This window comes from Periplaneta americana, chromosome 17 (assembly GCF_040183065.1).
Source record: "Periplaneta americana isolate PAMFEO1 chromosome 17, P.americana_PAMFEO1_priV1, whole genome shotgun sequence".
Taxonomy (NCBI): Eukaryota; Metazoa; Arthropoda; class Insecta; order Blattodea; family Blattidae; genus Periplaneta; species Periplaneta americana.
The window spans coordinates 117894143-117919606 of record NC_091133.1 but is presented as its reverse complement, the minus strand read 5'-3'; positions in this window follow the sequence as shown (position 1 = coordinate 117919606).

Below are 25464 nucleotides of genomic sequence, written 5' to 3'. Positions count from 1 at the left end.
TTTTATTCCTCTGTACACCTTATTTATGTGTATTTATCTGTACGCCTTGTACATTCTGTATTCATCTGACGTTGTTTACGTTGTCTACTTACAGTATTCCAGTGCGTCAGATACGTGTGCAACATCCGACGATATGATCACATATCACCGTTCTTCGCAAGTCTTTCGTGGCTCCGACTTTAAAAACGTAGAACTTCACACTCTTTGTCTTTACTCTTTCGAATTCTGAACACCTCAACACCAAATTACCTTTCGACTCGTTTCTCTTATCTATACTCTAATCACGACGTAAATACCAGATCACTTATCTGTGGCACGCTAAGTATACCTCTTCATAGAACATCTCGTTATTCATCATCTTTTACAGTATCCATCTCGCGACAATGGAATTCCCTGTCACAAAGCATTAGGGGCTGCAATACAATAAACACTTTTAAAAACAGCTTAAAAGATAACCTTATTAGCATTTCACTCCAATCATACTGATTTAAACTCTCACTATCTACATTGTTACTCCTTCCTTTAGACATGCATCCTGATAGTTCTGTATTTTCAAAATTGTCTCATAATAATCTCTTTCTATTATGTAACATTATTTGAAATATATTAACATTCTATGTATTTTAGCTTAATTCTGCTAGATAGTTTGTATTTCAGTGTTTAGTTAATAGTTCATGGTTCCTTATCTCAAATTGATACATGTGCCCTCCGCCATCATCCCTGAAAGTTTGTAACACCACCTCGGAAACACCCTGTATACTAGACTGTGTTATAACTGAAACTTGGAAAATTCAGGTGGCCCGAATTTTGTTCCTGGGTCTGTACAAACAGTGGTCATCACCAAACTGGTCCTTTATGGTAGGCAGTAAAATAATAACAACTCGGAATGTCTTCATAACTTGTGGTAAAGAGATTGCCATCCAGTTTTACAAAGGGACCAAGTCCATGCCATGAGAAACAGCCCCATTCTGTAACGCCACTTCCTCCAAACTTCATTGTTGGCACAAAATTCATCTGTCGTAAAAAATCTTGGCTTCTTTTTTGATAATAATCTAAGTTGGAATTTTCAAGTTAAAGAAACGATAAAAAAATCTGTTCCTCCATTCACTGTTTGAGTCGCTTGAGAAACTTCTTGCCCCAGCAACTAAAACTTACCCTAGTGCAAACCCTAGTAATGCCGCACTTCGATTATTGTGATGTTTTGTTAAGTGACCTAAGTTCTGAACTGTCAGTCAAGTTACAGCGAGCTCAGAATATGTGCGTCAGATACGTGTGCAACATCCGACGATATGATCACATATCACCGTCCTTCGCAAGTCTCTCGTGGCTCCGACTTAAAGAACGTAGAACTTTACACACTTTGTCTTTACTCTTTAGAATTCTGCACACCTCAACACCAAATTACCTTTCGTCTCGTTTCTCTTATCTATACTCTAACCACGACGTAAATACCAGATCACTTATCTGTGGCACGCTAAGTATACCTCTTCATAGAACATCTTGTTATTCATCATCTTTTACAATATCCACCTCGCGTCAATGGAATTCCTTGTCACAAAGTATTAGGGGCTGCAAGACAACAAACATCTTTAAGAACAGCTTAAAAGATAACCTTATTAGCATTTCACTCCAATCATACTGATTTAAAATATCACTGTCTACATTGTTACTCCTTCCTTTAGACATGCATCCTGATAGTTCTGTATTTTCAAAATTGTCTCATAATAATCTCTTTCTATTATGTAACATTATTTGAAATATATTAACATTCTATGTATTTTAGCTTAATTCTGCTACATAGTTTGTATTTCAGTGTTTAGTTAATAGTTCATAGTTCCTTATCTCAGATTGATACATGTGCCCTCCGCCATCATCCCTGAAAGTTTGTAACACCACCTCGGAAACACCCTGTATACTAGACTGTGTTATAACTGAAACTTGGAAAATTCAGGTGGCCCGAATTTTGTTCCTGGGTCTGTACAAACAGTGGTCATCACCAAACTGGTTCTCTATGGTACGCAGTGAAATAATAACCACTCAGAATGTCTTCATAACTTGTGGTAAAGAGACTGCCATTCAGTCTTTACAAGGGGACCAAGTCCATGCCATGAGAAATAGCCCCATTCTGTAACGCCACCTCCTCCAAACTTCATGGTTGGCACAATACAGGCCGGCAGATGTCGTTTCCCTGCATTCGCCACACCTACGTCCTTCGTCCATCGGAACTGCCACAACGTATAGCATGACTCGCCGCTAAAAAATTACAGATTTTCGATGTTCCACTGTCCAGTGGCGGTGCTCTTTACACGTCTTCAGACGACGCTTAGCATTTACTGTATAGGGGAAATGTTTGGTTTATGAGCAGCTGCTCGGCCATGATAATCAATTTTCATCAACTCACGACGGATAGTCATGGTGCTGATTTAAGGGTATATGTACGTGAACGACCACAAATATTATGAGAAAATGCAGGCTCTCAATTTCTAAAATTTTATAAGGAAATGAACTCACAATTGGACAAATATTGCAAGGTGCCACAACAAGACTTAATAGAACTTTGATATCTGATAAAAGTATAAAAAAGGTTACTAATAATATTTTTCAACCCAGTTTTATCAAAGTATGAAAAAAAAAAAAAAAAAAATTCTGAAGTTACATCATTTGGTAACCATAACATTAAGGTCTCTCTGACATCTTTATTATTTTTACTGTATGTTATAAACACTTATTTATGAAAAGTAGACTATTCTCAGGCATGTAGAGTTGTTTATTTTAATACAATTAATTTATAATTTGTCCTACATAAAATATGTTAAAATTTATATAATGTTTTGTGATTAATTTTTCTTATTTTCAAAGAAATGGGCATTATTGTAGTCTACCTTTTGCATAAATGCACGTTAAATCAGTGTACAAAATTTCATAATTCTATCTCTAATGGTTGTGGAGTATGAAATAATATGTATGAATATTTTCAAATTTTGGAAAATTTAATTTAAAGTAAAAAGTGAACTCTAAAAAATATTATTAGTAACCTTTTTTATACTTCATCAGGTATTTAAGTTCTAATAGGTCTTGTTGTGGTACCTTGCAATTTTTGTCCAATTGTGAGTCCAATTTTTGTCCAATTGAATTCTCGGGTGATTTTTTCAAGACGAAAAGCTACGACTTTTACGCACCACCCTCTTTAAAGATCGACTATTCCTTTCTATCTGGTCGTGGCTTACTTGTGATAGTACCATAACATTTCCACTTCATAACAACTTTCTAAATCGTTGATTTGACAGATTCAGAAGGGCTGAAATCTTTCTAATAGACTTACTAATTCGGTGGCACTCTATCATCATACCACGTTGAAACACGCTGAGCTCTGTTACTTGTAGGGGAGAGTCGGGTAGTATCGGACATCGGGTAATATCGGACAGTGAGTTTCTTTGATCTACCACACGATGATAGTACCTGATTGACATGGTTACGTTTCTGTGATGTCGCATAGAGAAACGTAACCATGTCATTCAGGTACTGCCATAGATGAAAGAAACGAACTGTCCGATATTACCCGATGTCCGATACTACCCGACTCTCCCCTAATAATGAACAGTACACAACATGCTGCCTTCACTAAAAACGTTTGTAGCACGTCACGTAGCTGTAACCTGTAGCACTACTCACGGGTACTAATTTACTTAATCTATGTATTTCTAGTCCTTATACTTAGGTGTTGCATGAATTATTAGGAATAGACAATGCATAACTTCTCATCTTAAGCGTTAGGACACACGCAAGCAATCCGAATTCTGACAAAGCTCTGTGCCTTACGACTCTTGGGGGGACAACAAATGTTAATTGCGCATCCTACCAACTTGCACTGCTGTAGAATATACGCGCCCATAGGGAAATATTTCCATGGATATACGTGAGTGTATTGCAATATTAGAACTGCTTTCTTCGATGTCAATAATATTTTACGGAGTACCAGCGGTGCAAGAAACAAGGTAATCTATAGAATTTCTTCTACAGGATGTCCCAGAAGTTGTCCACTATACACTAAACAGCAGCTGATATGTATTTTACTACTGAAAAAAAAAGTTGATTTAAGACGAACATATCGAGACCATGCTCATGACGGCCAACGCTGTAAGAAAGAAGTGATAGCGTATTCGGTTCAATCTCTAACATACACACTAAAAACCAATTTCGCATACTGCCGTAGGACAACTAATTGCCCTCAAAAGATGTACCGGTACCGGTACTGAAATTTTGGCACACGTCTCAGAAATATCTGTGTCGTCTTTACACTGATTAGTTACTGCAGCATTAGTATCCAGAAGTGATACACTTACAAACTATATTTATGGCAGAAAAGAGTGAGGATGATGCTAATGCTTAACACAGTTTTGAAAGTGCAATATGACGGATAAGAATAGTTATTTGTCTTTTGAGAACCTACATTGGGGTCAGTACAGTAAAGAACAGAAAAATGATCGTGTCACAGTAAGATGTGGCCTGTAGCATGAGTGACTGGACTCTCTCTTTTTTTTTTTTTAAAGTTGTAACAAGTGATGGAGATACATGACATCGAAAAGTTTATGAACATCCTGAATCCTGGGGAGACGTTTCCAACTTGAGTTCACAGTAGGATGGCCCCTCAGTGATTTGAGGAAATACATGTAAGAAAAATTTCCAGAGCGATGGATTGGTCGACGTCGGACTTATGAATGGTACTTTTTCCATATCAGAAATGGTGAAAAGGTGTTTCTTGGTGAAAATATTGAATCTGTTTCTTGCGACATCGCAATACCTCGAATTTATATGTCGCGTAAAGAGAGAGGCCCCTCAGTGATTTGAGGACATACATGAAAGAAAAGTTTCCAGAGCGATGGATTGGTCGACGTCGGACTTATGAATTGGTACTTTTTTTCCATATCAGAAATGGTCAAAACGTGTTTCTTGGTGAAAATATTGAATCTGTTTCTTGCAACATCGCAATACCTCGAGTTTATATGTCGCGTAAAGAGAGAGGAAAAGGAGGAAGTTCTGTTTTAACATGTTACTAAAGAAAAGAACCAAAAATGAAAATATATTGGTGACACAACTCAAGTATGAAACAGAAGCAAGGATATAAATTGAAACGAGACTGTGACCTTTAGAACAGGAGAAAATAAGAGGGCATTTGAACTGAATGGCTGCAGTCAGTTGTCCTCGACGGACTCCGTATCCAAGGAGATTATAATAACGGAGCTAACTGCGGTGTGTAACAAAGACGACAGTCTGAGGGACATAATTGAATTGCAGTGCGACACGGGGATTAATTAAGATCCCCCAGCGGCATGTCTATTCGCTGGGTGTTCGATCCGGAGGCCAGCTCCAAGAAATCCTCCGAGAAGCCAATTACAAAGATTCGTTTGTTCCAGACGCTTAATTCATTTTGTGGCCTCCAGCAGCAAGAAAAAAACGGCAGAGAAGCTCTACTGTACCTTAACGCCCCTTGCATTATCTTGAAATTAAAGGTGTGATTTACAGAGTTCAGTATTTATATAATCCAAGCATATTTATTGAGAATATTCTTAGCATATGAGATATATATTTAATCGTTCACTTTAATCGATTATTTAATTAGTTAATCAATTAATTAATTTAATAACAACATATGAAACATAAAACGTTACATGAAAGTACTCCGAAAGAGCAAAGCTCGTGATAGGGGACAGCTCCGTTTTGATAAAATAAATTGAAAATTACATAAAATTTTACATGGTTCACAAAAATATCTCCGTTTTTTTTTTCTGAATTATATTATAGTGTTAGAAGTAATGATTTGTGTTTTTTTTTCCTTTTTCGTTTTTAATCTAAGTAAGTAACTTAATTCAAACCAATAAATAATACACAAGAGCAAGAACAAAGAAGAAAGAGAAAGAGAGAGAAAAATACACATTTAATATAAATTGACAATCAGAAGAAGCCAGTGATATTCAATAAAAACATGAATATGGTCGATGGAAGTAAAATGTAAAAAAGTACACACATTTATTAATATTATATATCATGAATAATTTTATAAATTTCTTTTTTAAAAGCTTCACTTTTAAAATATTTCAAATTTGGAAAATTGTTTGTAATTTTATTATGAAATCTCGGGCCGAAACTAGCACCATGTTTAAGAGCTGCACTTGTATTAATCTATTGTTTTCTGTGTTGCTGTTATTTACTGTATATTTGCTATGCATTTTGAGAAGGTTGAGTGGAAGAGAAGTCCTTATGGTTTTAACTCAGTCAGTGAAAATAAATAAATAATATAAATGAACAAATAATTTAAATTGTAAGAAACATGATCGTAGTGTCAGTCTTTATCACTATAATGCATTGTATACAGTTTATGAGGTCTAGTTTTGAATCGAATAGAACGTCAACTTCAGTGAAAAAAAGATGTTGTGGCATGCGTAAAATATGACGTCACGTCAATATAGCCTAGTCTATGAACAGCTAACCTTACCTTCGTACGCCCGGGAACAAAATAAGTTCCACAATAATAATAATAATAATAATAATAATAATAATAATAATAATAATAATAATAATAGAGACAGAGAAATAACTCGTCCGGCCTTAATTAAGGATGACCACGAGGATCCGGAAATTAATAGCAAATATAATCAAATAAATATGAATATTGTTATAAAAATAAAATGTAATAATTAAGCAACATTGATTATCAATTATTATAAAATAAAATCTTAGAAGATGACCTTAAAATTATACTTATAAATAAAAAATCTTTTTTCTAAATTAGCATATCCTTAATTAAGACCTTCTGAGTGGTGTAAATGAAATTGTATAATCTGCAGGGAATCTTTAAGAATTTGGGAGATGATTTTTTGAATTTCAAAAGATGGTACTGGTAATTGTTTTAATAATAATAATAATAATAATAATAATAATAATAATAATAATAATAATAATAATAATACTAATAATAAGTAGATGTTTTATATGAATTGATATATCGAAGATTCAAAGAGTTTTCATCGCAAGTGTCGACAAATATTTGAATGGAATTATTTGAACACTGCGGTCACCAGAGCGGAATGTTATGCTTTAAATAGCCGGGCTCCATTTACAAAGGAAGGCACTGTACTGCGCAGAGCAATTCTTCCTGTTTATACAACAAAGGGCACGAAAGACACGGAGGGTGGGAATGGGGATGAAGTTTGTAATGCCTATACGCCCCCCGAACCCTCCAGGTCCATAAAAAAAACTTGCACACAACACTTGCAACCCCGCATCAGCCATCACCCCCACAAGGAAATGCAACCCCTCTCACATTAAGGCAGCTCCAGATAGCGACTTATTTCCCACGGGACGCAATGCATGATGGGATGGATGCCAGATAAAAGCCCGTGTTCCCTTTTTACCTTGAGTTTAATTCAGCCGTTTGTTGGGAGTCATACAGACTGTTGACATGTTTCTTCTAACAATAAGAACCATAGCCAAATAATATTGCCTCGCGATTAAGGCATTTGCCCTTTCCGACATGGATTTGTGTTCTCAAACATTTTCGCAATTTCACGCCCAATCAGTAGGCTACGAAAAGACCAGCTTGCTCCCAGCACATTATCTCTATCAGTGGTATTAGAGAAGAGCCAAAAGTGAGAAACAGTATTGCATTATATTGTATTGTATTGCATTTATTAACATTCCATGGTATTCGTACATTGCTTTACAGCTAGAATATGGAACAAGTCAAAAAACTTAATACTATTATAAAGTCTTAATTTATAGTCACAGTACAGATGAAATATATACAGACGAGATTTACAATATAGTCTACTAGTACAACATAAAGTTTTAGTATCAATTTCATGAAGAGTTATTGAATGTCATGAATTCACCTACAGAATAGAAGGCGTGAGAAATTAGGTACTTTTTTAATTTGACCCTAAATAATCTTATGTTTTGAGTTTCATTTTTTATATCGATTGGGAGACTATTAAAAATTTTTACTGCAATATAATGCACTACTTTTTGATAGCACGATAGACTTGCCAATGTTGTATGAAAGTCATTTTTTGACGTGTATTTATGCTGTGAACTGTTGAATCAGTTACAAAGATTTAAGATTACATACGAGGAAGATTATTAATGAAAAGATATACTGACAAGACATGGGCATTATTTGTAGTTTTTTTAAAATAGTCCTACACGATTCCCTAGATTTGGCACCTACTATTATTGTAATTACTCTTTTTTTTGTAATAGAAATATACTGTTACTAAGTATCTGTGGAATTTCCCCAGAATATTATTCCAAAACTCATTACCGAGTGGAAGTATGCAAAGTATATTGTTTTTAAGGTATTGATATTTACTATTTTTGCATAGATCTAAATAGCAAAACAAGCTGAATTTAGTTTGGAGGTAATTTCTTTAATATGATTTTTCCAATTTAACACATTATCGATTTTTAAGTCAAGAAATGTGGTTGTTGTTGTTTCTAATAGGGATCTATTGTTAATTATTGCGCTAGAAATTTGCGAGGTTGAATAAGTAAAAAGTGTATGTAAAAAAAGAATACAACAAAATATGAATATGTAGTATAACACTACTATACAGGGTGATTCACGAGGATTTACCGTCCTTTACGGAGCTTATTTCTGAAGACATTTTGAGGAAAAAATGTCATATAAACATAGTTCCTATTCTCAATATTTTCAGAGTTACACTAATTTAAATTGTTTGTAAAATACATTTCTCTTTAGTTTGAAGCTAAAAGAATAATACAAATAGAGAAGGAAACATTCAGAAGTATCATTTCTTTAATTGGCTAGTATTATGAAACTAAAAATGTGCTGTGAACTCCTTAGTTGCTTCGTACAGACATCTTTTTTCTATTTTTAACTAAAAAATTACTGCGGAAAAAAAAAATATATATATATATATATATATATATATATGGTAAGATTTTTCTGTGTTAAATTTCAACGTACCTCGATTACATGTTTCGACCTATTTATGGGTCATCTTCAGAACTGGTCGTTGTTGGTGTTCTGTTTCCTGTGAGGGTGTCTTCCTGTGGTATAGTTTAGAGTCAAAGAGAGTGTGTGTTTTGAAGTTGAGTTGTGTGTTGAGAATTTCGTTGGGGTGTGTTTTTGTGTGTCTGTATATTTCATATAGTTCTAGTGTGTTTAGTTTCTGGCTTTTTGGTTGGATGTGTAGTATTTCCATGTCTGTGTTGATGTCTGTGTGGGTGTGGTTAGCATTTATGATGTGTTCTACATGTGTGGAGGTGTTTTGTATTGGACATGGAAATACTACACATCCAACCAAAAAGATAGAAACTAAACACACTAGAACAATATGAAATATACAGACACACAAAAACGCATTCCAACGAAATTCTCAACACACAACTCCACTTCAAAACACACACACACTCTTTGACTCTACACTATATCACAGGAACACACCCTCACAGGAAACAGAATAAGTGGCGCCAAGACCAATAACGACCAGTTCTGAAGATGACCCATAAATAGGTCGAAACATGTAAACGAGGTGCGATGAAATTTAACACAGGAAAGTCTTACCATACATATTTCGAAGTGATACAGTGTTAAAAATCAAGATTTATAGAAAATTACATTGTTCTTACGCACTTATCACAACAATTATTTCAAATCATACCACTTCCACCGACTAAATTATTTGCAGTTCAATTTTGCATCTTAATTTACAGTCTTGGAGTGTTTACAACACATTTTTAAAAAAGTGTCGCCGTCCGCTTGAGTACACTTGGCCGCACGCTTGTGAACGGCACTCGTCGCTCTACGTAACTGCATACGGCTATCTTTGATTTCCGTAGCGCTCGCGCTGGCTGCTGACTGCACGCTGACCAAGATCACGCGTTCACAGCGATGCGTTCCAATAACGAAACGTAACTCTATAAATATTGAGAATAGGATGCCTGTTTCTATGACATTTTTTGCTCAGAATGTCTTCGGAAATAAACTCCGTAAAGGACGGTAAATCCTCGTGAATCACTCTGCATATCTACATCAAGCTATCGACTGAAGGAACATCAAACATGAACGTTCAATAATGATGTACATAGAGTTTAGAAATGGGAAGTGGTGATCATGTGTACCCTACAGTTCTGAAGTGGATGTGAGGATAACTCATAAAAGCCTGCAGTTACCGACCGTCTTTATGTACCCAATTTCCACGTGAGCGTGATGGGTTTTAAGCACGAAATTGCAGATTGTGAGTAGAAAATCGTTAAGACAAACGATGCAGCACGCCCGTGTTATATTTAACAGCACATTTGAGGGGAGAACAAGTAGCTGCAGACATGGACACACGTGCCCTGATGACAATCAGCATTGTGGTGTTTGGGCCAATGTTATGCCGAACTTTGACCATAGTCATATTCATCATGTTTAGTGAGCCAAATACGACTAGAACTACTGGCGACCGACGTCTGCTGAAAGAAAATCTGCAGTGGGGAAGTTTCTCAAAATATTTTGATTCCCCTGCCAAATTTCAGTGTTTAAAGAAACCTTTAGAATAAACAAACAAATAAAGAGTGTTCTAAATATTGCAAAATATCTCATTATTATTTCACTATGACAGTGTAGCGGTCATGCAAACAATTCCAGGTACGGCGAAAAGATTAAAAAATGCTGGAAAGTGGAAAATACTCATATGGAAGTTGATAAAGCATCCACTTGTACAACCATGGCAGGCCTGTAATTAATGAGTGAGTGAATGAATCAATGAATTAAAGAATAAGTGAATGAATGAATGAACCAATCAATGAATTAAAGAATAAGTGAATGAATCAATCAGTGAACTAAAGAATGAGTGAATGAATGAATCAATAAACTAAAGAATGAGTGAATGAATGGTCAATGAATTAAAGAATAAGTGAATGAATGAATGAATCAATCAATAAACTAAAGAATGAGTGAATGAATGAATAAATTAATTAAAGAATGAGTGAATGCAGGAATGAATCAATAAACTAAAGAATGAGTGAATGAATGAATCAATAAACTAAAGAATGAGTGAATGAATGAATCAATAAACTAACGAATGAATGAATCAATCAATCAATAAACTAAAGAATGAGTCAATGAATGAATCAATAAACTAAAGAATGAGTGAATGAATGAATGAATCAATAAACTAAAGAATGAGTGAATGAATGAATCAATGAATTAAAGAATAAGTGAATGAATCAATCAATGAAGTAAAGAATGAGTGAATGAATGAATCAATAAACTAAAGAATGAGTGAATGAATGAATCAATCAATGAAAGAATAAGTGAATGAACCAATCAATGAACTAAAGAATGGGTGAATGAATCAATAAACTAAAGAATGAGTGAATGAATGAATCAATGAATTAAAGAATAAGTGAATGAATCAATCAATGAAGTAAAGAATGAGTGAATGAATCAATCAATGAACTAAAGAATGAGTGAATGAATGAATCAATAAACTAAAGAATGAGTGAATGAATGATCAATGAATTAAAGAATAAGTGAATGAATGAATCAATCAATAAACTAAAGAATGAGTGAATGAATCAATCAATGAACTAAAGAATGAGTGAATGAATCAATCAATGAATTAAAGAATGAGTGAATGCATGAATCAATGAATTAAAGAATAAGTGAATGAATCAATCAATGAACTAAAGAATGAGTGAATGAATCAATCAATAAACTAAAGAATGAGTGAATGAATGAATCAATGAATTAAAGAATAAGTAAATGAATCAATCAATGAACTAAAGAATGAGTGAATGAATGAATCAATAAACTAAAGAATGAGTAAATGAATGAAGCAATGAATTAAGGAATGAGTGAATGCATGAATCAATAAACTAAAGAATGAGTGAATGAATCAATCAATGAATTAAAGAATGAGTGAATGAAGTAATGAAGTGATGCATGAATGAATTAATTAAACAATGGCTGCCTGACTGAATGGCTTGAACCGTTGTTTTTACAAAGAGACAGCGTGGATATGGTGGTTACGAAACAAAATGCGGCCATTGTTAATAAATAGATCTATATGCAGGCAACATAGCAGCCTGTCTACCTCTATCAACCGTAACTTTGGAAATTAGTAAAACTTTTATTTTGTTTAAAAAGCTTTGGATTCATTTACCATTCAAGACGAGTGGATTGGAACGTGCGGCTATAACTTTACAGGGAATCAGCAGTCTTACAGTTAGATCACAGAGTTCAGAATCAATTAAAGAAATGTAAATTAACCTATCCCTTAAAATGAGTTACAAATCACGTCATAGTGTAGGAAGCAGGGATGCGAAATGTTGAATTCTGAATTGCTTGCAATCCTAAGGCCCGATTGTATAAACCATTTAATCTTAGATCAGAGGTTAAATTGATCCTTGTTTTAGCTGAACTTGGAATTTTGTGTTGTATAAAGTCTAATCTGAGATTAATTTGTCTCAAAGTAAAGTCAACTTTGACTGAAGAAATTTCTCCGATTAAGTTAGATGATCAAGTTCAGTTATTTCTTTTCTGTTTGAAATATACGAGTGGCAGATTGTGCAAATAAAATATCCATTAGTATTAATATTAATAGATATGGTAGGTACATTTACATATATTTCTTTCAATTTCTTGCCTTAATACACAAACAATCTTATATTTTATAAGGCTCTATCGTGTTCAGCAGTATCAAATAACATAACCTATAATATTATTATGTTTATAATTATTAATGGATATGATAGGTAAATTCATAAATTTTCAATTAACTGTATTACTAAACGAAAATTGTCGTTTTATAAAGCTTTATTATGTTTAGCAGTAACAAACACCATAACATGATAACAACTTGGAGAACAGTCAACCTTCTTCTTATTGTCCGCCATTATTTGCATTGCACAAAAAAAAAAACAGTGTCTCCAACAGAGTGTACGGAAAGTCGCCAAAAAGTAGTTGTAAAGTCGCTAGATTTCTCATTATAAACAAAGAAAGATTAAATTTTGTCTCTATGGGGTGCTAAAAAGGTCACTAAATCCCTATTTAAGCAATATAAAAGTTAAAAGAAATTGTTGTTGAAAAAGAGTTAAAATCGCTAGATTGGTAACACTGAACAAACCTGTATAACATGGTCCGCGCATCACGTATTTCACCTGTTTATGCGATGTTGCCAAATCCTTTTCACGTGAACTTAGATTGCATTTGAACCAAGGTAATTTGATCGCAGAAAAGTTTTATACAATAGAAGAAGTGTCTGAACTCGGTTTACTTTTCGATCTTCGATCAAAGTTGATCTTTAGTCAGGGAGTTTTATACAATTGGGCCTAAATGTACAGGGACATCATTTTATTTTTACTAACATTTTTAATATTAACCTGGCTATACCTTTCTATTAACGATTGAAACAGGAAACACCGTTTGCTACCCCTTCCACGACTGGAGTTCGATGATACTGGCGTAAAATACAAATCACTTTACTAGGTATAGGAGGGAAGAAACGTGGTTAATCCATTTATGTACACTAGGAAATATCGCAATTTTGAGTTTGATAATTTTCATTGGGTTTTTGTTTAATCAAAATACAGTACTGTACTAACACTTAGTGTTTTACACACGAATTGAGCTATCCATTCGGAAGTAGCTATTAATTATGCAGCACATTAGCATACTATATAGAGAATGAAGTTAAATTGAAAAATAATTACAATATGGATATTTAAACACATTTTAGAAAATGGTGGCCGTTCATTTCGATACAGGCTTCAGTTCTTTTGTGCATATTATCGCGCTATAGACTATTGTACCTAATTCCAATTACCAGTTTCGTCCTTCGTACGAGTAACTCATGTTGAAATAATTCTGTACATACTCTATAAAAGAGTACCTTACGTACTGTAAATTCAATCTTCACTTCTGCCCGATCCGAAAAGATAAAATCACTCAGAAATGCTATCTACTGTCCGTTCAAGTGGTTTTGTCGCAGGGTTGTAGAAAGGGGGGGGGGGAATCACGTGACAGTTAATTACTTAAGGAGGCCCTTTTATTTAAGTTATTTTAAACACTTGAATAATATTACGTAGACGTCCAATTCCTAACAGAAATTAATGTTTTCAGAAAAGAGCTAAGATAGCCCAGCTACTGAACTTTACAAAGGGGCGAACAGAAGCAGGTGGGGGAAACCGGGATGCGACATAGGGAAACGGACGACAGTACCCGTACGAAAATATGATTCAATATTGAAAGCTCTTTCGTTACTGGAAAACGCGAACATATTTCTGAAACGTACTATACTCAGTAACTCAGTACTGCTTACGCGCCCTCGGCTCTGTGTCGTGAACGGTTGGAAGTTTACTAGTAGAAGGGGTGGGAGTGAAGTACATTCCAAAACTCAGGTACAATAAAAATTGAAGTAAAAATAAAATGATGTCCCTGTACTTGTATGTGTGTTTTCACTGTTTAAGACTGACGTCGGGATTGTGTTCATGCGGACCAATCTGATGAACAAGGCGACTCAGAGATTCTTAGCACGATGTACTTATATTGCCAGGAAACCCACAAAAACCGGCCGTCATGCCAAGCAAGGCTCTCGTCCACGGTACAAGCTGACGGAGATAAATTGCTCCTAGGATTTGCAGCTCAGCGGTGCTGCGGCATTAAATTGGATCCGAGAGCCACACGGAAAACTGTGAAGGATGCAAACCATTCCAAGCTCATTCCGTTGTGTTGCGCATTGGTTTACATGTGTTGCTGACTAGAAAGTTTTTCACTCACCTAATTAGTTTATAAACTTACTGGCTGAAAATAATGTAACCACTAGACCGCGGAACTTCATGCAATTGCATGTTTTTACTGACATATTGAAAAAGTAAAACATTTGCCGATTAGGGTTTTCACGTTCGAACGAAGCCAACTTTATTTTGCATTCCCTTTTAAATGCTTATACAGAGTTAGTTAAAAGTCCCGCACCACCTAAATAACTTTTGAAGCATACAGTTCAGTGACATGAAACTTGGTATGTGAGGGTAACCATATACTAAGAACTCAATAATGGTATTACCGAGTTTTTTTATACTTCCGGTTTAACCGGAAGTAACTCCAACTCTCTTATTTTAAAAGGAACACCCAATATATATTTTTTTATTTTTGAATAGTGCTCATTAAGAGCTTTTCAAAAAGTGTCCACACTCGATACTTCTGTACAAATTCAGTGTTGCCAAGTCAAGAAAACAGAAAAATGTATCGAATATTAAAATACTAAAATACTCCTTCCTTAACAAAAACAAAACAAAGCTAGCTCACGTTCTAAATTGTGTGTTCAAATTGGTAGCCCTCAGCTGCTTTACAATGTGTCACTCGATCATAGAAACCATTTAAGGAATGATTTAACCAGGCTTTAGGAATATCTTGCACCACTTCCATTTTTATTTAGCAACACTGAATTTGTACAGAAGTATCAAGTGTGCGTACTTTTTGAAAAGCTCTTAATGAGCTTTATTAATATATATATATATATATATATATATATATATATATATATATATATATTGGGTGTTCAATTTAAAATAAGAGAGTTGGCGTTACTTCCGGTTAAACCGGAATTAGAAAAAACTCGGTAATACCATTATTGAGTTCTTAGCATATGGTTATCCTCACGTACCAAGTTTCATATCACTGAACCGTATGCTTCAAAAGTTATTTAGGTGGTGCAGGACTTTTAACTAAACCTGTAAATGCATAATACATACATAAGTTTAAACGCCATATAAACAACTTTTAGACGAGTATAATGGAACCTATTTCTAAAAGTACTGTAGGCCTAACGATTATGAAAATGTGAATGCCGTAAAGACACTAGGTCAGTGCTAGATGCAGAAAGCTATGTAATTAATTACCATATCTATATATTCTACATGATTATAGTGCATGAAAATGTATTCTAATGTGGAATTTGGTTGTTACGTGGGTGGATTTTAGTGTTGCTACTCTGGGCTTAAGAACAAATTCCTCTCAACATCAAGAGAAAGAATTTGAGGTAAAAATTAATAAGCTTTTGAAGTGCGATTTTTTGTGATGTGAATCTTTGATTTGAGCCAATGCACAAATTCATACGAGGCAGTGCGTCAGTTATTAAGAGAAATTTGCAGGTTTGCATCGCCGTGCCGCCTGGCCGGGACGTGTGGCTGCATCCCATGCCACGCCCTTCTTCACTCGTGTATTACCACGCCAGCAATTAGTCCAGAATTGACTAACGTTGTTGGTGATCTCATTTCCTAATTTACATCATAACTAGATTATTAGAAAAGCGAGCAACGCTCTTGGCGGCAAGCAAATTGACAATAATTCTCGGCTGAAAATAGACACGCGTGTTTTCACTACAGAAATATCAAGTATATGATACAATAATAAATTGTCGCTGAAGTTGTTTCTGTTATCATCATCATCATCATCATCATCATCATCTACATCAACGCTTAGGCCTCTCAGATCTGTCCCGATTTCAATAGAATTGGTTCCTCCATCTGCATCCTATTGGTGTGCAGTTAAAAAATATTGTGAGCTTTATTAGTAACAACAATGTAATTTATTCTTCACAACAATAATTCCTTTCTACAATTCGCCTTAAACGCTCTTGTCAACAATTGGATTTTCACTCAACACAGTATTCGTTATAGCACTCCACCGACGACAATGACAATTTACTTGGACTATTACGCACAACAATGAACTGTTAATCTTAACTAATATTTACAAAGCACTATTTACAAATCAGAACTACCAGTTCTCAGTTCACAGTTCTTCTATCTCAGTCACTCGAGTTCACGGTATCTCGAACCACAGACCTTCAGAGACAGTTCACTGTACTCGAACTCGGGTCCCTCCAACTGCGGTCCACTGCACTCGAACTCAGGCCTTCGGATGCTGACGCAGATGCGGACGCACACTCGAGTCGAACTCCGGCACACAAGTCTGGCTTGCTTGCTCTGGCTTACTCACTGACTGGCTGACTAATCAACTGAAAACTCTGAAACTGCAAAACTGCTGTCGTTCCTTCGCGACCATAATTTATAACCACAGCGACGTAGCCTCGAAAATTCGCGAGTCTTCGACGGATTTCTGGAATAGTCGGGAAGGTCGTTCCACATTCACTGCGTTAAGTAGCAGCTGCGCGCGCAGCCTCCCCTCGCGTGTAGGCTCCTTTTCCCCTTTCCCCGTGAAGCCCGCGCGCCATCCCAAAGTGCTCCGCGCGATCTTCTCTCTTGCGGGACGCTGGTCGTGAGTTCGAATCTCACGTCGCTGTCACAATATTTTGGGAACTCTATCACCTGTCATTATAAATAAATGTTTGTCTCAATTGTCTTCGTGTTTCTATTTTACTTCTTTTCTGCTCATAAGAATACAGCCCGCAGTTTGTCTCAGAAATCTCCTCTGTGATACTTCTATATTTCCGATCATCCGTTCGGAAAATAATTAAATTTCACTGTCATATATTATCACGCAAATGGAATGGAATTTAACTGAGGAGGGCACGGATGGCCCAGCATTCCGACCTATTGAGATCTATTGCGATAACCCTCGATATGGAATGAGTTGCATGCCACAGATTGCCTACGCGCACCGCCCTAACTACATGACTCCCTTAACGACCGGTCCCTACAGCCGACAGAATCCATATACCATTCCTGCTTCGGCAACTTCCCCCAAGCCCCCCCCCTGTCGGTCCCAGGCGAAACTCCTCCCCCGAGTAGGTCCGTCTCGGGTGCCATTGCAGAACCCATCCAACGTCGCTGAACTACATTCCACGGAGGCCGGTCGAGAGAGCCAGCAGCTTCGGGAGGCCGCCGGTAGAGCGATCTGAAAAACCAGAAACAGGATGATGAGGAAAGGATAATGGAGAAGGAAAGGAAGTGGCGAAGATGAGTGGGGTTCCAATCGCCTGATAAAGTTACCTGATATTCATCCATAGGAGTGAGGTAAAAACCCCGGAAAAACTTCACCCAGGCAATTCGTCCTGACCAGGAATGGAACCCGGGACCGCTGGGTTAGACTCGCTAACCCATCAGCCACAACGGTGGACTCATTATCACGGGAACCACCATAACCTTATAGAACTTAAGTAACTCGTCGCGTTTTGTTTCTTAAAGCTATGGACCTGTGAAATTTCTAACTTCTATATTTCTACACCAATTAATCTGAAATTTTTATCACAAATTTCTTATAATATGAACATTATGTACACAGATTTTCACTTTGATATTCCAATTAGTTTACTTATAATTAATTTTTGTTTTTTTTTAATACTGAAATATAATTTTTCCCAATTTTCAAAATTGGCATAATTTTTCTTTAAATTCATATTTAAATTATTCTTCATAGATATGTGTAAAATATGACACACCTTTTCATATTTTTCCACTTACTTTTCAAGAAAAATAATATTAACCCTTTTAGTTTTTAATTTTTCATTTTTTTTAATTATCAAACCCTCAACACGTGGTCATTTGAATACTTTCAATAGCAGTTTATTTCACATGCTTTTGTGGACATTCGTGCAAAATTTCACTGAGATTGAAGAAAAACTGCATTCATTAAATCGTTTTGAATATTACAAAATGTTGAAAATTGGAAAATTGATAAAATGAGTATCAAAGTGCAGCAAATATATGATATATGCCAGCGTTGTCAGACAGAGCCTAAACGGAGCGGAGCGCTCCACTACAACTCGTTGCGTGCTCCGGTGCTTCCACAGACATAAGCAAGTTCACGCTCCACGGATGCGCTGGTCCTTTTAATAGATCTAATCTTAGAAACGCTGGGACTTTTCTATGTTTTTCAATAGTAATTAAAAAATCCAAATTACTCTCTTCTGGATAACTGACCGGAACTCTTTTCCTAATGGAATTTTTTAAGCAAGTTTCATGCCAGATCCAACGGTCGAAACGCTGGGACTTTTCTATGTTTTCCAATAGTAATTTAAAAAATCCAAACTACTCTCTTCTGGAAAACTGACCGGAACTCTTTTCCTAATGGAATTTTTTAAGCAAGTTTCATGCCAGATCCAACGGTCGAAACGCTGGGACTTTTCTATGTTTTCCAATAGTAATTTTAAAAATCCAAACTACTCTCTTCTGGATAACTGACCGGAACTCTTTTCCTAATGGAATTTTTTAAGTAAGTTTCATGATAGATCCAACGGGCGAAAAGTTGGGACTTTTCTATGTTTTTCAATAGTAGCCTAATTAAAAAAAATCCAAACTACTCTCTTCTGGATAACTGACCGGAACTCTTTTCCTAATGGAATTTTTTAAGCAAGTTTCATGCTAGATCCAACGGTCGAAACGCTGGGACTTTTCTATGTTTTCCAATAGTAATTTAAAAAATCCAAACTACTCTCTTCTGGATAACTGACCGGAACTCTTTTCCTAATGGAATTTTTTAAGCAAGTTTCATGCCAGATCCAACGGTCGAAACGCTGGGACTTTTCTATGTTTTCCAATAGTAATTTAAAAAATCCAAACTACTCTCTTCTGGATAACTGACCGGAACTCTTTTCCTAATGGAATTTTTTAAGTAAGTTTCATGATAGATCCAACGGGCGAAAAGTTGGGACTTTCCTATGTTTTTCAATAGTAGCCTAATTTAAAAAAATCCAAATACTCTCTTCTGGATAACTGACCGGAACTCTTTTCCTAATGGAATTTTTAGGTAAGTTTCATGATAGATCCAACGGGCGAAAAGTTGGGACTTTTCTATGTTTTTCAATAGTAGCCTAATTAAAAAAAATCCAAACTACTCTCTTCTGGATAACTGACCGGAACTCTTTTCCTAATGGAATTTTTTAAGCAAGTTTCATGCCAGATCCAACGGTCGAAACGCTGGGACTTTTCTATGTTTTCCAATAGTAATTTAAAAAATCCAAACTACTCTCTTCTGGATAACTGACCGGAACTCTTTTCCTAATGGAATTTTTTAGGTAAGTTTCATGATAGATCCAACGGGCGAAAAGTTGGGACTTTTCTATGTTTTTCAATAGTAGCCTAATTAAAAAAAATCCAAACTACTCTCTTCTGGATAACTGACCGGAATTCTTTTCCTAATGGAATTTTTTTCGGGAAGTTTCATGATAGATCCAACGGTCTAAACGTTGTGACTTTTTTTGTATTCTTCATTAGTAATTCAAGAAACCTAAACTACATTCTTCTGAATAATTCACAGGAACTAATTTTCCAATAGATTTTTTGTGAAGCTCCTAGACAGATCCACCTTCGAAACGTTGTTTGATATACCGTATTTCACTAGTAATGGCGAAAATCTAAGCTGTAGGTCTCCAGGAAAATCCACCGTTGTTTTCTGTCTAATGCAGAATGACAATAAAACAGTGAATTGACATACATACTACTTCAATGTAATATATTTTCCCGTAGACTCGATCTCTGTATTATCGTGGCATATTCTGAGTGGCCTGATATACTCGTATTTTGGCAAGTTGATCCAAGACCTAAACCTCACACAGGAGTATCAGACACTGCTCAGAATGTTGCTCCATTACATGAGCTGTCTTCATTGCAAATGGGAGCCCCATTTGTCAGCGTTTATTTAATGGCTATGCTCACTCTCTGCGTCACAGAGCCATCACACAGTAAATTTATTTATGACAGTCACTACTACACCATCCCCCACACCCCGGCAGGGCAGCCTGGTCCGGGACTGCTTGTTCGGGTTAACCTTATTCGCAGCCGCTCCTCGTCTGAGAGGCGTTTGCACCGCCCCCAGCTGGGCCTCGCCCTGGGCACTGAACTTCAATCTGAACATTCGATAGTAATCTGATATTCTCTGTATGCAGGATCACCTGCTTTTCTTTACAGTACCAAATATCGATTTATTTTTTCCTTACAAGATTTATAAGGTACATCAGCTTCTTGTCTATGCGGATGACGTGAATATCTTACGAGAAAATCCTTAAACGATTAGAGAAAACGTGGAAATTCTACTTGAAGCAAGTAAAGAGATAGGGTTGGAAGTAAATCCCGAAAAGACAAAGTATATGATTATGTCTCGTGACCAGAATATTGTACGAAATGGAACTATAAATGTTGGAGATTTATCCTTCGAAGAGGTGGAAAAATTCAAATATCTTGGAGCAACAGTAACGAATATAAATGACACTCGGGAGAAAATTAAACGCAGAATAAATATGGGAAATGCCTGTTATTATTCGGTTGAGAAGCTTTTGTCATCTAGTCTGCTGTCAAAAAATCTGAAAGTTAGAATTTATAAAACAGTTATATTACCGGTTGTTCTGTATGGCTGTGAAACTTGGACTCTCACTTTGAGAGAGGAACAGAGATTAAGGGTTTTTGAGAATAAGCTTCTTAGGAAAATATTTGGGGCTAAAAGGGATGAAGTTACAGGAGAATGGAGAAAGTTACACAACACAGAGCTGCACGCATTACATCCTTCACGTGACATAATTAGGAACATTAAATCCAGACGTTTGAGATGGGCAAGGCATGTAGCACGTATGGTTGAATCCAGAAATGCATATAGAGTGTTAGTTGGGAGGCCAGAAAGGAAAAGACCTTTGGGGAGGCCGAGACGTAGATGGGAAGGTAATATTAAAATGGATTTGAGGGAGGTGGGATTGTAACATGTGTCCCAAAAAAACTCGCAAAATCATTTTTTTTTCAACACCTCAGTAATTTACCTTATAAATCTTACTTACTTACTGGCTTTTAAGGAACCCGAAGGTTCATTGCCGCCCTCACTTAAGCCCGCCATCGGTCCCTATCCTGTGCAAGATTAATCCAGTCTCTATCATCATATCCCACCTCCCTCAAATCCATTTTAATATTATCCTCCCATCTACGTCTCGGCCTCCCTAAAGGTCTTTTTCCCTCCGGTCTCCCAACTAACACTCTATATGCATTTTTGGATTCGCCCATACTTGCTACATGCCCTGCCCATCTCAAACGTCTGGATTTAATGTTCCTAATTATGTCAGGTGAAGAATACAATGCGTGCAGTTCTGTGTTGTATAACTTTCTCCACTCTCCTGTAACTTCATCCCGCTTAGCCCCAAATATTTTCCTAAGCATCTTATTCTCAAACACCCTGAACCTATGTTCCTCTCTCAGAGTGAGAGTCCAAGTTTCACAACCATACAGAAGAACCGGTAATATAACTGTTTCATAAATTCTAACTTTCAGATTTTTGGACAGCAGACTGGATGATAAGAGCTTCTCAACCGAATAATAACACGCATTTCCCATATTTATTCTGCGTTTAATTTCCTCCCGAGTGTCATTTATATTTGTTACTGTTGCTCCAAGATATTTGAATTTTTCCACCTCTTCGAAGGATAAATAAATTTTTATATTTCCATTTCGTACAATATTCTGGTCACGAGACATAATCATATACTTTGTGTTTTCGGGATTTACTTCCAAACCGATCGCTCTACTTGCTTCAAGTAAAATTTCCGTGTTTTCCCTAATCGTTCGTGTATTTTCTCGTAAGATATTCACGTCATCCGCATAGACAAGAAGCTGATGTAACCCGTTCAATTGCAAACCCTGCCTGTTATCCTGAACTTTCCTAATGGCATATTCTAGAGCGAAGTTAAAAAGTAAAGGTGATAGTGCATCTCCCTGCTTTAGCCCGCAGTGAATTGGAAAAGCATCAGATAGAAACTGACCTATACCGAATAAATAAATAGAATAGGGAATAGGTTGACTAAATGAATGAATAAAAATCGAGTAAGTTGAATGAATAAATGGAGAAACGAATGAATGAAGTGACTGAAAGAATAAGCGAGTGTTTGGAATGAATGAATGGATAGAAGAGTGACTGGATTAATTGAACGATTAAATAAGTTAAATTAATAAATACATTAATAAGTGGATTGAATTAATGAATAAATTAATTCATTACATATATAGGCTACATAAATATTTGTACTGAACGAAAAAGTGAATGAATTACTGGACGGATTAACTGACCGAACGGATGACGGAATATATTAAGTGAATTAATGGACTGAATTATTTGATATATGAATAAATTGAACGAATGCATGTTTTAGTTGAATAATCCATTGACGGAATGAATTAATATGGACTGAAAGACCAGTGAATGTTGTTCTATTGAGGTCACACTGTGAAACTGATTTACCAAACAACAGAATGACGGAAATGCATTAAAACATTCACAACAAACTTTTTTTCTATATCCTTGATACGACCAGTATGGAACAGCATAACGTGCATTGAAGCTATAAATATGCATGCATATTCGGCACAGACTTCACAGTTCAATTAACTGCAGCAGCAATTCCATCCTACGATTTATTTTCTCACGTACAATAAATATGCATCTGCATGTAGATGCGGCGGACACAGCATCTCGATCACCACGCGCACGCGCCACGCTCTGGTGCTTTAAAGAAGTTAGGAAAGGCTGAACAAGTCAATTTGGCTTTAAGCTGGTTAAATTTACTCAACGTTGCACATTTGTATTCCGAAAGCGCTCGGCGCTGGTTTAAGTCTGGGATCCGTCGTACAAACAGGATATAAAACACACAATCCCGCTCCACGGCTGCCGAGAGTGATTGCAAGCTGCTTGATGACGTTGCATCCGGCGTGGCTTATCTTGTTCCACACTTCAAATCTCCGTCTGGGACAACTTAACAGACAAACCGAACAGTTCTCACAGCTTCTAATGGAATGCTCTATAATAACAGTAGATTACCTCACCTGACTGAAAATCAACTGAAATCCCTTCTTTAATTTCCAGTTTGTAAGGAGATGACTCCATCATCATCATCATCATCATCATCATCATCATCATCATCATCATCATCATCATCATCATCATCATCATCACTTGCACTAATAGACCTGTTAGCTTGTTTATGCAGATGACGTGAATATGTTACGAGAAAATTCACAAATGGTTAGGAAGAAAACGGGAATTTTACATGAAGCAAGAATTCTGAGAGCTTCGGAAGTAAATCCCGAAAAAAAGTATATATTGTCCCCTGTAATGAGGAGTATTATAGACACCATTTTGCTACCTTTACAGGAGATACGGTCCATTTTGAACCAGTTTATCAGGAGAAATTTTTTTTTTCTCGATTTTGTAAAAGCACTTCCCAAAGTTGTATCGTAATACACTATTCCTATATGAGATGTGCTCAAAAATACTTTTCCTGTATCAGAAATGATGAAAATTTGTATCCCCGTGAAAATATAGAAATCTATATTTTACATAATATTTTCACGAAGGAATGGTGAACGGGATATCATATATGATATATGTTCATATTACTTGCATAAGTATCTTTCAGCACTACACTCATTTCACTATCAATTCACTCATTGCACTGGAACTATGAAACATTTCACTGACACTATCTGATTTCACTAACACTTCAAAAACATTTCAATGTTCAAATACTTTGCACTACAACTATAAACTATAAAACTTTACAGACACAACACACTTCTTCACTGACACAACACACTTCACAGATACAACACACTTCTTCACTGATACAACACTTCAAATAACAAAACATCAATTACACCTTTATTATTCCGTAGAATTGTACTTACTATAGTAACCTCAAATCGCTAGCCTAGACCCCATTACGAGCAATTTAGGACGTTCACTATAACTCACACCCGTTCACTATAAATCTATCTCATTTTTCTGCCACTATAACTCTCAGAATTTACTTTTAACCTCACTGCGCTTTCACTACAACACAGTGCACACCCAATATAAATCACTGGAGATTTACTATGTTTCTCTGCTTACACACTATACTTGTAAAACCACAAAATATTGTGCATAATATATTACCGTCTATTAGTGAAGTCCTTAAGCCTATTTTAAATACATTTTTGGTTATTCGTAAAGCCTTTAGTAAGTCTGCAGGTAGAGCATTCCAGTCCCTGATAGAACAATTGAAAAAAGAAAACTTTCCAGTGATAGACGACATTAAGATACCGGTATGGTACAGTTGCGCCCCGCGGTCAATCGGGAGGCCTAGGCATGGCTTAGTTGCGCCCCGAAAAAATCAGGTAGCGGAATGGACATGGCATAGTTGCGCCCCGAAGAAATCAGGTAATAGAATGGACATGGCATAGTTGCGCCCCGAAGAAATCAGGTAATAGAATGGACATGGCATAGTTGCGCCCCGAAGAAATCAGGTAATAGAATGGACATGGCATAGTTGCGCCCCGAAGAAATCAGGTAATAGAATGGACATGGCATAGTTGCGCTCCGAAGAAATCAGGTAATAGAATGGACATGACATAGTTGCGCCCCGAAGAAATCAGGTAATAGAATGGACATGGCATAGTTGCGCCCCGAAGAAATCAGGTAGCAGAATGAACATGGCATAGTTGCGCCCCGAAGAAATCAGGTAGCAGAATGGACATGGCATAGTT